At 36.9% G+C, this 2,165-nt stretch overlaps 1 pseudogene; it reads left to right on the forward strand.

Moving 5' to 3' along the window:
- Positions 1 to 305: 305 nt before the first annotated feature.
- Positions 306 to 786, forward strand: LOC103607122 (annotated as a pseudogene).
- Positions 787 to 2,165: the final 1,379 nt, after the last annotated feature.

Consider the following 2,165-nt stretch of genomic DNA (forward strand, 5'->3'; position numbering starts at 1 on the left):
CTACCAAGTAGAATATGCTTTTAAGGCTATTAATTAGGGTGGCTTACATGAGTAGGTGACAGAGGGAAAGACTATGTAGTAATTCTCACACAGAAGCAAGCGCCTGACAAATTATTGGGTTCCAGCCCAGTGACTCACTTATTCAAGACAACTGAGAACACTGGCTGTGTGGTGATATGGACGACAGCAGACAGCAGATCCCAGGTACAGTGGGCACGCTATGAGGCAGCTAAGTGGAAGTACAAGTATGGCCGTGAGACTCCTGTGGACATACTGTGTAAACAATTGCTGTTATTTCCCAGGGAATGACAGCAGACAGCAGATCCCAGGTACAGTGGGCGCGCTATGAGGCAGCTAATTGGAAGTACAAGTATGGCCGTGAGACTCCTGTGGACATACTGTGTAAACAATTGCTGCTATTTCCCGGGTCTACACACAGAATGCTGAAATGGGCCCTTCTGGTTGTTGTATGATTTTAATTGGTATAGATGAAGAACGAGGCCCTCGGGTTACTACTGTAGGTTTAAAACCACCACACACAGCAGGAGTTAAGCAAACTGAGTCAATCAGTTTCCCTGAAAAAAAAAAAAGTGAAGAAGAAATTTGATTGGACATTTGAACAGGCAGTGGAAAGTACAATTACATGCCTGTCTACTGTTCTATCAACTGGATTTCAAACTTTCACAAATAGAAGTTGGACTAGTTACAGTTGAGAATCCTAAATTCAGGATTCTTACAGAAGCAGAGATTGACACTCACCTTGTTGCTCTAGTGGAGAGAGACTAAACATTCTCATCAGTTACCAAATCCATGAGGCCACTTGTCTGTGTGTTTGGTAACAACAAACCAACATGATGGAGACCCCTGGATTGAAAAAGGAACCTCTCCCACTCCTCCTACTACTCACCAAAGTGGTAGCTCTCTGTATAAGTAAAGACAGTGCTTTGGGGGGAAAACAAAGGTTGCACACTTTTGAAATCAATGAAACAAAAGGAGTTCTCAGCAAGCAAATAGAAACTACATTTTTTAAATGGAAATTTTAGAACTAAAAATTATAATGAATGAAATCAGAATTTACCAGAATGATTTCAATAAAAGTATGGAGATGACTAATAAAAGAATCCATGAACTTGAAGACAGATCCATAGAAATAATCTAATCTGAAGAACATAGAGGAAAATATTGAAAAAAATAAACAGAGTTAGGATCTTGTAGAACAATATCAAAAAGTCTAATATTTATGTCATTGGCATCCCAGGAGAATAGGAAAAAGTGAATGATGCAGAAAAATATTTGGAAAAATAATGGCTGAAAACTTAAAGACATACATTTACAGATTCCAGAATATCAGCAAATTCCAAACAGGATAAACTCAAAGAAAACTATACACAGATACATAATCAAACAGTTAAAAACCAAAGAAAAAATTGTTAGCAGTCATAGGAAAATGACTCATGATATAGCAATTCAAACGACAGTAATTTCTCATCAGAAGCTGGATGGAGACCAGAAGGAAGTAACACACATTTTTTTTAAATGATGAAAGAAAAGTACTATCAACCCAGAATTCTATATCCAGGAAAAATATTATTCAGGAATGAAGGCAAAATAAAAATATTCTCAGATGAAAGAGAACTTAGAAAATTTGTCACCATCAGACCTGCTGTTAGGAAAAAAAAAATAAGGCTAGAGGAAATTATTTGTGCTTACTTTACTACAAAAATAAGCTCAAATACCAGACACCAAACTCATACTATGAAGCCAGAATTACCCTGATACCAGGCAAGGACAACAAACACAGATGCAAATGTCCCCAATAAAACACTAGCAGAAAGAATCCAACAGCACATCAAAAAGATTATACGCCATGATCAAGTGTGATTTAGCCTAAGGAAGCAAAGATGGTTCAACATTTGCATATCAGTAAATGTAACACATCACATCAACAGAATGAAACAAATCTCAATAGATGCAGAAAAAGCATTTGATAAAACGTCCCTTCATGATAAAGACTCCCAACAAATTAGATACCAGAGAGAAACCTGGAACTTCAGAAATGAAGACAGAGCTACAGAAATAGTAAATGTCTGGGTAAATAGATTAGGCTCTTTTTTTCCCTCTAAGTTCTTTTAAATATGCATGAACGTTGAAATAAAATTTATAGT

The sequence above is a fragment of the Galeopterus variegatus genome, unplaced genomic scaffold, assembly GCF_000696425.1.
Source record: "Galeopterus variegatus unplaced genomic scaffold, G_variegatus-3.0.2 Scaffold7142, whole genome shotgun sequence".
In the NCBI taxonomy this organism is placed as follows: domain Eukaryota; kingdom Metazoa; phylum Chordata; class Mammalia; order Dermoptera; family Cynocephalidae; genus Galeopterus; species Galeopterus variegatus.